This window comes from Amblyomma mixtum, chromosome 3 (genome assembly GCF_055824585.1).
Source record: "Amblyomma mixtum isolate Tamu chromosome 3, ASM5582458v1, whole genome shotgun sequence".
NCBI lineage: Eukaryota > Metazoa > Arthropoda > Arachnida > Ixodida > Ixodidae > Amblyomma > Amblyomma mixtum.
The window spans coordinates 161,532,492-161,545,332 of record NC_143014.1 but is presented as its reverse complement, the minus strand read 5'-3'; the positions used below and the strand labels follow the sequence as shown (position 1 = coordinate 161,545,332).

The window sequence follows — 12,841 nt, the reverse complement described above, 5'->3', positions numbered from 1 at the left end:
CGGAAAGCGATCAGCTTCAGGGAGACGAGGTTTTTTCAAGATCCGTCTTCGCGGCACCGCTTCGCAGTTTTGGACGCTCGAAGTAACGGCGTCGTGTACGTGCGTGACATAATCCGTTCTTGTCCCACACGTGTAGCACGTACTTCCAAGGCCAGGCCCGTGCGGGATAGGCGACACTTGAAGCAGCCCGGACTGCGATGACCGTCAAGCCCGTCAGCAGTGCCAAGAAGGACCACAGCTCGTTTCAGCAGTAATCGACGCCCTCAAGATGATCTACTCCGTTCCACCAGGTACGTGAAAGCAGCGAATGGTCGCTTTAGCTGAGTAGCCACGCGGGTCCAGAAGCGTGGCAGGGAGCAGGAACGGAGGGCTTAGTTCTTCTACTTCTGGTATTCTCATAGGGGCCCTGGACCACCCCTTGTCAGTCGCGCGAAACGCCTCGGAGACTCTAGGACGCCTTGTGTGCGATATCATCCCGTATAATTTTTTTCTTAACGCGCAGTAGAAACGAAGGAATTAATTTTAAAATGCCTACCTTTCGCTGCTTCATGAGCCTAGAATATTCTCCTCAGTTTTCCCTCGCATACCGCCTCTGGTAGCCGCGGCCGTAACCGTTGCCTGTGGCAATCCAACTACCACTATACACTTTCGGAAGCAGCCATGTTCCAGAAACGTCCACTGAATTGAACTGGAACTGCCGTGCATTGTACTTTATTGTGATGCACATGCGAACCGTTCTCATATGCATCGCAAGATTGTCAGATCTCATGATCAGTATGGAAGAAAAATACGTATACCATAAATTACTTCTTATCCAACCTGAAAACGAGCCAGTGGCTGGACAACGAAATTGAAACGCACCCGCCAAGCAATACTAGTTAATGACAGGCAACTATGACGGTCTAGCGAAAACGAACTTTGTCATGTGGCACACGTCAAGTACGCACACCGCATTCACTTGCGGTCGCGCAAGCGTTATGTTTAGGCAGCTTAATTCACTGCAGCAGCCAGCATTACTTTACTCTCCAGCTCTATGTTCAGTGCGCGTCGCCCAAACACACACATTCCTTCATACAAAGAACGGCACCCGCCTCGAGAGTATGTGCGGCCAGATGCGCACCACGGCCAGAAGTCAAAGATACCGCGTGTAAATTTGAGCAAACGATCACTCCTGCAACGTCCAATCTGACCTTCTTCAGTTAACAACTTAAGGGGATGAACGTTCTGTGAGAGATGTAGCGCATCTGGATGCGCATAAATCTTTTTTGGCTTTCACGGCACCAGTCGATGCACAAGCTCTAGGCAGTTTACACGGAGCAGATAACCAATCTTCATTGGAATATTGGCTGCGGCTGAAACCATAGCCGCGGCACTAGTAATTAAGCACCACGACAGGGTAGGCATGCAGGGAAGTTCACGTCGTCACCGACTCGCAACAGGCCTGTCGGAAATGTGCCAACAGACGAACACCGCTGCTGGCGGCTCAGATCCTGGGCCCGACGCTGGAAGAATACCATCAAATCACGTGGACGCTGGGCCACGCGAAACTGGAGGAGAACGAAGGGCGAACGCGTTAGCTCGAGTGTTAACCAGCCGAGCGGGGCAAAACCAATCGTCCGATAAATCCCCACCATTTACCTTCGTGCCGCTGCCATCCAATTACGGCGGACGCCTCGAGATCCAGCGGCTTGACCGCAAGGTTTATCCCCCCCCCCTCTCCCCAACACACACAAAAGGCTCAGCATTGAAGACGCAGTAGCTTTCAGACTTATTCAAACAAATACATTCCCAAGCCTAGATAGAAGCAAAATGCACCTGCTAACATATCGTGGCATCTGCCCCTGGTGCTCCGACTCACGTCCCACACGCTTCCACATCTTGTGGGAGTGCGGCTGCAGACCCCAACAATTAAAGCCGCCTAGCACATCATTTGTGCGGTGGGAGGTACAACTGTCCTGCGAAACAATGGCGGGACAAGAGCGCTCGTCCAGTAAGTTCGTCGAGCAGCCATGCATGACCAGTAGAGTCCTGGAATGAGGAAGTCATCCCCTCGATCTCAAGGTCACTAGTCTAGTTGGTTTAAATAAACGTTTCTCCTGCTCCTCAAGTGACGGAAAGGCATGCAGTGAATGTAAATCCGCAATGATACCATTACTTTCGTAAAAATTATGTTCGATTCTTGTCATCCGCCCGTCTGCCTGACTGATTCCAGCGACAGCGAGTGCATTGGGCAATCGAAATGAAAAATAATCAATGATATGGAATTCGAATATCACAACCCTCCGTGGATAAGAACGCACCATGTCACAATACACGCTTGCCGTAATAAGGCTGGTTCAGGTGTCCGCCGATATATGTGAGACAGATAGTGCGCCATTTCCTTTCCTCAAAAACCAATTTAATTTAATAAGGCTTGCAGTAAATACAGTCTCGCATGAAACTCTGCGCGCTTGAAATGTGCCCGTTAGTACTGTGTTCGGCGATTTCTTTTTTTACATATAGCGCTTCGTACTAACAAAAGCCATCCTAGTCCAGGCCAATGATTCTTTTTAGATATATAGACTGGGTGTCGAATAAGAACCGTGCGGTGATGGTCCTGCCAGTGTTTTACTGCAGCGGGGAAACCTGCTGTAAGCATGCCCACGCAGACACCCAGACACCCGTGTAACAGCACTCCCAAGGAATATTTTTACAGCAGAACTCTGGCAACAACATAATACTATTCCCCGCACCACTGGGCGGGGCCGACCTCTACTGCCCGAGTGCGAACTTTCATTTTTTCCATAACCTTCTAGTCGCCACACTGGCACGCCCCGGCTCCAGTGCTTCCAATGACAATTACTCCCCATTAAGTTTGTTCCGGAGGATGTTCCTGCAGCAGGTTACCAAAGCTGCACGAAGCCACCGGTAGTTTCCGCCCGTCGTTCCGTCGTTTCAGGTCAGCTTGTCCATGGCTGTAGTACATCGACGAAAAGTAGGTGACATGGAAACGCCAGTTCAGAGTATTGTCGATCCTTGAAGGGTGCACACATATTTCTTTGTGCTGCTGTCCAGACGACAATAATCGCCGCAGAAGCCTGGAATGCCCTATATGCTTTTACAAGGACTTCCGGCGATGCGCAGGAGCTTCCATAGATGCCTGGATGCTATCGTCGCTCAGCATTCTTCAACCTGGTCTTTGACAGCTTCACATTCTCGCTTCGAGATTCTGTAGATGTCTTGGCAGACAGATAGTGTCCATTTTTCAATTACAATGCGGTGCTTGGCGACTGAAGATTGCCGAACTCTTGACGACCAGAGAGGCATTCCTTGTCACGCTGAAGGAGGCTCCGAAGTCGTTCTTGTTTATGCCTCAGCAGCGGGGGGGGGGGGGGGGGGGGGGGGGGGGTTACGTCGAAGAAGGGCCCGGGGCATTCAGTCAGTGCGGCTCTTGAGGACGGCTCAGAGAGAGTGAATGCATTAGTGACTTGCACAACAGCGCCTGAGAAAGCAGCTGACGTGTGTCTCTTCCCCGAAGTAGCACAAGCGCAGTGAATTCTGAACGACTATCGACGGTGGTGATCTGGAAGTTCTCTTTTGGTCCGCTAATCCAGCCGCACTTGCAAAAACGGACTGTCATGTCCAACATTCTCGAACAAAAATTTGAATACTGAAAAATTGTAAGATACTGTTATGGAAATATTGAAAGTAATGGTCCAGTCTTTTGATGTGCAACAAAAGCTTGATTTTAACATGTTTACATTGATCGTACTGAGCAGTTATGACTGCCATAGAAAACCAATGAGGATTGTTTTTCACGATAGCAAAACGTCAATAGCAAGAAAAACACTTGCAAAACTGCCGTCGGGTGGTCTGCGGATATATTGATTGTTACACTGAAACCTTACATTATATAAAAAATTGCTTTCATAAACTGTTTCCCCACTCATAGATGCTTTTGTCTAGAATTGTTGGGAGGGAGACTGCATCTTCGGACAGTATGCGCAGTTTATTCGCTCTAAAATGGTCAAAAATACAAGCCGGCCAGAGTGGCAATTGCGCCGCCCTGCCTGTCATAGGCGCGCCGGCTAGCCCGCCGAACTTGCCCAATCGAAAAAATTTTCAAAGTCTCCCTTGGGCACCAGAAAGATGTCCCTTAGAAAAATTTTAATAATATCCTGGGGGACAGTTTTGCATCCTGTAGGAAACGAGCTTGTTAGAGCCAATAACAAGAATTTCACTTATGATGAACGGACCAATGGCAGGCCGGTGTCCGCGAAGTTGTCAGTTACCCGCGAGCAGCGCGTGCCCCCCCATAAAGCCGTTTACACACAGTTACAGTACACAGGCAGGAAAACAGCGACGACAGCGCGAAAAAAAATTTCAGGGGACACTTAAGCTCTATCTTAAGGTTTGGTTTGGTTTGGTTTATGGGTATGACACGACAGCTTTAATGGGTCCCTACAGCTTCCGGGGTCCTCCGTGCACATCACTTCGCAAACATGGAAAATGCTCTTCATTACAGAGTTTTTTTTTTTTTTCAATTTACCGCAAGACTTACAAGGCCTCCCTTAAACCAAGTCGAGCGAACGTTCCTAAGTGTTCCAGGGATAGCGCGCCTGCCTCCACGACCCATGGAGCAGGGGTTCCTGTCCTGGATCCACCATTTTTTTTTCAGCGCAGTTGCTTTTCTTTTTTCAGAGGCACTGCGTATTGGTGGTGGAATGACGTCACGGCCATGTAGACCAATGAGCAGTTTTGTAGTGGTGTTATCATTGTAGTACTTAGTGATTGCTGTGGGGTGTCTGAATCACTCGCGCGACGTCATGTAGTTGGGACGACACGACCGTCTCGACCAGTCTCGATTTTCTGGACGCCAAAGCACGGCGGTTTCTCTGCTAAACGGTACCATTAATGCTACCGCTTTAAAACACGCAACCGGCACCGCGTGAACCGTTCTAGCCGCATGCTCAGGAACAAATTTATTTCAGTGCTCCCTCGTGCCCAATCGCATATTAGTATCGAAACCAGCCAAAGGAGCATGCACGACCCCTCATCATCATCATCAGCCTAAGCACGTCTACTGAAGGACAGAATACTCTCCCATATTCATTTAATTAACCCTGTCCTGTGCCAGCTGCAGCTACCTTATTCCTTCAAACTTACTAATCTCACCCGCCCACCCGACACTCTGCCACCGTCTATACGCTTCCGTTCTCTTACAATCCACTCCGTTACCTTAAGGGGCCATCAATTATCCTCGCCTGATATACCTGTAGCTATTCAAGCAAATGAATTCCATGACCGTGCCTAGATTTTTTTTTCGCACACCTACATCCCGTAAAGTTGAGCTGAGTCATTGTTAGCTATTGGTGGGATTAGCCTTGCGGTTATCCTGCCGGCAACTGTTCCACAGAAGCGGCGCCTAGATTTTAATTAAAATAGGGGATCTCCGTGTTTTAATCTGGGCAGCACATAAGATAATGTTCTATATTCCCGCTCATAAAACATGAAGAACACAGCGGAGACGATTTCAGGCCAGTCTCATGCATACACGCTCGGGTACGAGCAGAACTCGTGCGAATGCGGTGTAGTGAATTGGCTTGTCTCTTTACTCCTTTGGTCGCTCACGGCTGGCTGGGTGGGCACCACAAGGATCTGAAATGGCAGAGGACCGTTTCTTTAAAGAACATCTTCACATCTTGAGGGACTGCCGTCTGTACGTAGGATGTACCTTCGCCGTCACTTTTGAGCTGCAGCGTTCTGTCAGCGTTATAAAGTGGACTCTAGCTGTGCTGATCTGCGGATCGTCCCATAATATAACAGCAAAAAATTGTAGCCCTGCGTCTGCGCCTCAAGCAAGGGTGGAAGCATCAGCCTACGCACTCTCGGACTAGGGACCCCTACCACGTCAATCTCTCGCTGTCAACAAAATATTTCCACCACCACCACCTGCGGCTGACAATATCCACTTTCAGGTGAGTGGTTCTAAACGAATGTTGAAGCTGTACGAGTTGGCACATATCTAGCAGGGCTGGACACAATACTTCAAATCTTCGGTACTGATGCACTATACTCTCGAAAATAGCATTTCCGATACCGGTAAAATTACAGAACCGTAATTTATTTCCAATAAAGACACTAAATTCTATATCATCAATACATCGACACATTACTGAAATCGCCAATATTAATAAAGCTGTGTAATATGAGTAGCTAAACTAAGATTTTCTCCGTGGTTTCTGGAACCTTTAAAGTACTTGATACAGCGATACGAATCCGACCACACGGATTTCTTTAAGCTGCACTGTCGGCGCCGCTGGTTTCATTACAACTTTAGCATTGGAGAGAAGCCGTGGGGACGCTTAAACGGTCGGTTCCATAAGCAGTCTACCAAGGCACTCTTTAAGCTAATGTTCTTCATTCGAACCAGTTAGTGTTAGTTAGCACTTTACTGCATACTAATAAACTCGAAACTTTTTCTGATACCTTTAGTTTGTTACTGCCGTATTTACCGGGTTGCATCTGCCTTTCCTCGTGCTAACTGGTGCAAGCTCTGTGCCCTTGGAAAAGCGGAACAGTGATTTCTCCGGCACTGTGTTTAACAGACGCTTGAAATTGAACATTCCGCGTTAGAAGCTAGAAGAAAAACGAAAAAAAAAAATTAAAGGGCTGGAAGTTATATTAGGCCAAGCATATCTTTAGATGTTACATCTTTGCTTAACGGTCCTAAGTTACAGAATTTGCTCAAACCGCCGGTCTGAAAGAGCCCCGCGATGCTGCCGTACTACAAGCGAAGCAAATGAAGAAAGCCTCTGTATGTAGGAGCACACATGCATGTTGTCTTGTTCTATTTAATGAAGGCGCCCTTTATCAAGAGATAAAGTGAAGCATATAGCCCAGTCGTCTAGAGGGTCGTGGTGGTGGTTAAGAAACTCAAGTTTCATTAGCACCTCTTCAGAACCACGGCTTGTAGCACTTGCTTCTCTAAACGAATACAATGCGTCAGCTGATGCATTTGACTCGCGTGTGGAAGAGAGTGTGACTTTTGTCGTGCTGACAAAGTGAACAACATCTTCTTCTGTAAGGTCCTGACCATGACGGCGGAAGTGTTCCATTTCTGTTGGCAACCACCCCGATTAGAAATAAGGGTGAAGGGCAACAGAAACCGATTCTTCCTTTGCTCTAGGGTTTATCCCCAAAAGATGGCCGAACCTGCGGGCAAATTCATCTGTACTTGCATCCAAAACTGCTTAATATCTGTTCAGTATGGGCACTGGCTAGCCCCGCGTGAGTCTGCATGACACCGTTTTGTAGCTGAGCGCGTATTTTGTACTATATATACGCGTTTTCACGAATTGTTCTGGATCTGTCTCACCGTCTGGTGTATAAACGAGTTGGTTGTTGTTTTTACCACAACGGTGAGCCTATATCATCGTCCCTCCTGTCTCCGAGTCTGCAGAACCGCGACAGATACGTCGTCTATCTGCCAGGCAAAAAGCACAGGAAGAAAGACTGACCGTGCCATCGCCTCTTCCTAATTCTTCTTTTTTCAATGTGCTATTGCATGGTCTCAGCGAGCTCCCAAATCTGCGGCACATTTTTTTTTAGTGTCGAGCATCGTTTAAATACACGACACAATAAAAATTTATTTTCGATACCGATACTCTGATAATTTAATTTTTGGCGAGCGATACCTAATACCGATACTCAAAATGTATCGAAAGATAGTATCGAAGATACATGTATCTCCGATACTGCCCATGCATTATATCTAGAGTCGTGGGGGCGTGCCATATTACCACCAGTAGGTTTATTCGCCAATTTAACGTTGCGCAGTGTCGTCGAGGTCATGTGCGCGTGTCATGTAGTCATAATTTAAGGATGTTCGTCGTTTCTCCGCAGAGCAACCCCTGTTCCAAAGGTCATTTTCTTTAGCATCCCCTATGGAGGGTTGACGACGTTCCCCTGGTACCTCTTCATAGGTGCGGCGTGAAGATACGAAACGCGTAAGCGACGGAGACCTGAGCGATTATTATATCTATACGTGGCGCAAATCACTTCGCGTGGTCGCCTTGCCGTTTTGTGGTCATGCTCCATCTTAAGAGAAACCATGGAGGGAGGCCAACACACTAGTGGGACCAAATGATACATTAAGCTTGACTGCAAAGACAGCAGGTGGTCGTCAGGGACATACCCAACAACTTTGGACAAAATCACTTTTCGTAATTTAATGTGTCTTTTTTGTCATGGACACTTGCGTTGTGAATTCGGTGACCGGATTCAGAGGGTAGCGCATGAAGCGAGCGAAAAGTTGGTCGTTAACGCCTTGCATACAGAGGTATACTTCCTTTTTTTCGGTCATCCCAGGGCGGGCGCGCTGGAAGGCAGAGACGTTTCATCTCCCGACATTTTGATCATCTCGTAGAAGTACTGGATGCGTGGCTGTAGTAGCAGCAGGGCTCTCTTTCTGCCGACAACACCCGTCAAAATTTTCAACAGTTGCCTCTTAACCCTTGTCGGCCCAAATTAAGACTGTACAATATAAAAAATTGATATCCAGAGACTTGCATGTATAGGAGGAGGATAATTGTAAAATATCTGAAAATTAAAGTTTCGTGGGTTCTTTACAAGTTTTTACTAGCATGATTTCAAATGAATCATTGGGATTTAGTGGCTGCAAAATACTTAGTTTTGTGATTTCTATGAAAATTGAATTAAATAACAACTGCCTTGAAACTACGCTTGTCTCTGCTGGTGTAGAGGGCGTCACAATTCTTGCCAAGAATTGGTGGGAATGACATAATACAGAGCTTGTACGTCTGTTGTTATTTTTTACTGTGTGTGGGCCAGCATGATGTCCTCTACAAGCGGAATTCTTTAGTTGTTTGAAGATAAGCACTAGTTGTTTATAGACATGCCGTGTAAGAGCCAGGGCGAGCACGCTCCCAGTATCCAGATTTCCAGCCTCGAGCTCACATCATCTACTTACTGCCCTAACCAAAAGTTTATAATGAGAAATTCCCGTAAACTGAGTCGATGAAGCATTTGAAGTATTCGTACGTTGGAATCGCTCCTTGAAGTGAGGGTTCGTATTCATGATTTCTGCCTTGATCAGCAGTATTGTGCGCTGCATCCACAATGCGGAGTTTTCTGTGATAACTTTTGTGGTGACACAACACAAACTCTTGGGCGAGTTGGTCGCCTTTTCGAAGGTTGAAAGCTGCACGGCCTTCAACCTTCGGCGTAGTGGTGCTACCATTCGATTCTACATTGTCCTCCAGTTTATAATTTGCTGCCATGGGCGATATTCTATTGCGGTTCAGTGCTTTTTTGTTATGCTTTGTCACTCGGTTGTTGTTGTTCGCCTACATGCGATGAATGCTGCTCATTCATCGAATGAGTTGACACCTCAACACGTGGGATGAGCCGCTCTTGAAACTTCTCCATTTCCGCGTGAAAAGAGCTTGCACTCAATGTAGACATCTTTGGAGAGAAAAATGTTTATTGTTGCATATATAATGCGAAAGGGGCGACATTTACACAGCACAAGCAGTCACAGGTAACACAAATACGACCGCACTGATTATTCCACAATAGAGCCTCCAGGTCCCAGTTATTCCATTTGCGAAATATATTGCGAAATTTTTTAGCGCTTGTAAATGCGTTCACCAGAAATAATTCGTTTCGAAGGAGTAAAGTGAGGCTTGCTTGTACCGCTCCACGTGATTAGAGAAAAGCTAAAATGATTTTATGTCTTCTACGCGGTGCAAGGGAGAACGTGGCGCCAGCCGATGGCGACAGGAAAGCGTACGCAGTTTCTATCTCCCTCTCTTACCTACTAGCATATGTCGGTCAGGGGAAATGCTGCTAAAATATGTTGAAGAATTGCTAAACGTAGGAACTACTGCGAACGCAGTACGAATTTATCGCCCAATTCAAGGCTGGCGGCGTATAAATTTGATGATTCCAACTGGAATAACGGGGGGGGGGGGGGGGGGGGGTTGAAAGGGTTACACGCATCCAACGACGGCGAAAGGGTCTCGTGATTCTAGCACCGGGTGGTGGCACATGAAGCGCGAAAAAGACGTGCCTAAGCTTCACCTATTTGTTCCATGTCTTTAAAACTGCCACACGCTCGTACTTGTCAAGCCATTCTACATATTCTCAGGGGGTACCAGGAAACACCGCAAGTACTGGCCATTTTTGGGAAGTCGATATCCTCGTCTTCCGGAGTTTTTTATGGCGAGGATGAAGAGAAAAGGGGATAGTACAGCCCCTAGGGGGATTCCTTTAGGATCAGTGTGCATAGACCTTTCCACTGAGGGTTCTCTTGGTTTGCTGGGCTGTAGTGTACTATCAGCAAGAAATGAAACGCGAACAAGACAACTGAACCACACACTGCAAAATAAGCAGATCTTAGCCAGGGGAAGCTGAATATTAGCTCCTGCTATATTCATTTTGAAGGCACGAGGACTCACCTTTAGAAGTGTCATTCAACCGCGCTTGTATTTCCAATACAGGAGCTAATACGTTGTTGTTTTTGTGTTGCCACCTCAGTTTTCTTGTTCGCGTTTCATTCGTTGCTGATAGTACACCCCGCGCTAGCGCGGTGGAAGCGGCAGCGGAACAGGTTTGCAACAGCACAGAGAGGGGGCGTATCGACATCATCCTCGCCCGATGGAATGTTCTATATAGTGCTGAGGTGAGTTCCTCGGTGGTTAGAATAGCCTCCCGATCCGTAAGAAAGCCCCTGACATAGTTATATACCCGCTGTTTATAGTAAGTATCATCTTAAGGTTGGCCAGGATGCAGGTTTGCGAGACATTATCAAATGCGCCTTTTAAAGTTCGGGTGTTTGAGAACTCTTCTTTTTATCTGCAGAAAAATATCCGCCGCAGACAGATGGGTTCTGAAGCAGAGCATGCCACCAGGGAGAAGCTCATATTTCTCTATGTGCTTCATAAGCCTGGTGTTAACTACACTCTCAGAGTTTCCCAAAACATGAGGTCAGGGATGTGGGCCTGAAGTTTTTGACGTCGAGCTCTTTGTTGAGGCTCGGGATAAGACGGATGTCAGCCATTTTCCACGCCACAGGGATGCTTCCCTCTCTTCAAAGTTTCGTGTTGAAGTTGTCCGCTAGTTTTTGTAAACCATAGTTGTCTAGATTGTAGAGGATTTTGCCTGTTGTCTTATACGGGCCCGGTGAACAGTTTTTCTCATCAGGCTCAATTCGGCTCTGAGTTCCTCTATGGAAATGTTACAACTCAAATCTTCATTATCCAGGCCCCCGTGGTCTGGGAGGGGGGCCGCCAGGCCTGTACATAGATATTAAGGAAGGAGTGTACTACTCTCCTTCGTTTATCCGTTAGTACCTTCCTTCCCACGCCCGGATCAAATAGAGAGCTTTTAAGAGGCTCCAGGTACGTGCCGCACCGAGATTTCCGCTGAGACTGTCACACGTTTTGAGCTAATTTTTGATCGGCTAGGTTGGTCGCATACTCCTCAGCTCTGCTGCTCAGTTCTATTATGGAGGTGAGCTTACGGTTAACCATGGCATGTGAGGAAGCGCAAAACGGGACAAGGGACAGAGAAAGACGCACACAGCACAGGCGCTAACTTCCAACTGACAGAAACCAAGGCGACCAAGACGAACGTGATCCGTGAGGGCAAACAGGCGCATGCACCCGGAAAAAAAAAATTAAAATCAGGTGAACGAGGAACTACGGGCATGCACGACTCAGCGATTGTTTAAGAAGGCCAGCTCTTTTTTAGACAAGGAGATAGACGGCTTGTTGACACATTTATCATCCAAAGCAGCGATACGCGCTCCTTCAATAATTTCGCGTGTTAACTGATTCCGGTGTCTGGCCACGATCGAGCACTTATCCAAAAATGGCACCGAACCACACTCCTCACAGTGCAAAGCCAGATTACTTCCAGTAAAAGTTTTCAAGTTGTTTTTGTGTTCACGAAGCCTCTCATTCAAGCAACGGCCAGACTGACCAACATACCGCTTGCCACAAGAGAGTGGAATGCCATAAACAATGCCTTCAGTACATTTCACGAACTTTTTCTTTTCGTTAATGGTGCACTGCAGATTGTGGGGACGTTTATCGGCGGGCAAAATTTTTTCCCAGCAGTATGTACCAACCAGCTCAACTCTCCGTTTTATTGAAGTTTTTTTGGATATCACACTTAGTTTTTCAGGGGCTGAAAAAACCACGCGAACATTCGCTTTTGTCCCAATCTTCTTGAGATTGTGGGACAGGCAATGAATGCAGGGAATGACGGAAATTTCGCCTTTCTTTCTTTCTGAAGGCACAGACGGTAGTTGATCTTCCTGGCGCTTCTTCTTCAACGTGCCTTCGGCGACAGAAACACAGATATCAGCTGGGTAGCCTGCTTCATGGAACCTTGCGAGTTGTTCGTGAAAGCTCTGGCTGATGAGGTGGGGCCATGACTTTTCCAGGGCATCTTTCAAACATAGATTAAAAGATTTGCCCGCCGATAAACTTCCCGAAAAGCTGCAGTGCACCATTAATGGCAAGAAAAAATTCCTGAAATGTACTGAAGGCATTGTTTATAACATCCCACTCTCTTGTGGCAAGGGGTATGTTGGTCAGTCTGGTCGTTGCTTTAATGAGAGGCTTCGTGAACACATAAACAACTTGAAAACTTTTACTGACAGTAATATGGCTTTGCACTGTAAGGAGTACGGTTCTGTGCCATTTTTAGATAAGTGCTCGATCGTGGCCAGACACCGGGATCAGTTAACACGTGAAATTTTTGAAGCAGCGCGTATCGCTGCTTTGGATGATAAATGTGTGTTGTGTCCCCTTATTGCTTTTGTGTGTGTGCG

General features: G+C 47.0%; 1 protein-coding gene across 2 annotated transcripts in view; it reads left to right on the top strand.

Annotated features, from left to right (window-relative positions):
- Nucleotides 1–271: 271 nt before the first annotated feature.
- The window catches only part of LOC149352537 (plasmolipin-like), a 101,430-nt gene continuing 88,860 nt past the window's right edge, over nt 272–12,841 (top strand). The window contains exon 1 of one of the 2 annotated variants that reach the window (XM_089581715.1): nt 272–290. The gene's annotated coding sequence lies outside the window, so the exon portion shown is untranslated. The remainder of the gene's footprint in view (nt 291–12,841) is intronic. The other variant, XM_089581714.1, reaches the window with a different exon arrangement.